The sequence below is a fragment of the Mastomys coucha genome, unplaced genomic scaffold, assembly GCF_008632895.1.
Source record: "Mastomys coucha isolate ucsf_1 unplaced genomic scaffold, UCSF_Mcou_1 pScaffold20, whole genome shotgun sequence".
In the NCBI taxonomy this organism is placed as follows: domain Eukaryota; kingdom Metazoa; phylum Chordata; class Mammalia; order Rodentia; family Muridae; genus Mastomys; species Mastomys coucha.
Genome location: NW_022196903.1, coordinates 53,894,162 through 53,894,448, shown reverse-complemented (window position 1 = coordinate 53,894,448; position 287 = coordinate 53,894,162).

Here is a 287-nt window from a genome sequence, read left to right as displayed (position 1 = left end):
AGAGAGAGAGAGAGAGAGAGAGAGAGAGAGAGAGAGAGAGAGAGAGATCCCCTAATTCTCATCATGAACATTTATGAGGTAGATTGCTTCTTGTACTCTTTGTAAGCTGAGCCATCCTTAAAATGTCTCTTCTCCCTATATTTACAGATTTTCCCGTTCTGGGGTTATCTGGTCAATACCAGAACATGTGTCCCAGAGATCTATGGGGTTGGGTTGGGGTGGGGTATATTTTTATTAGAATCAGATAGTTTGTCTTCTCTTTAGTCAAACAAGAAGTTTTGTTTTCC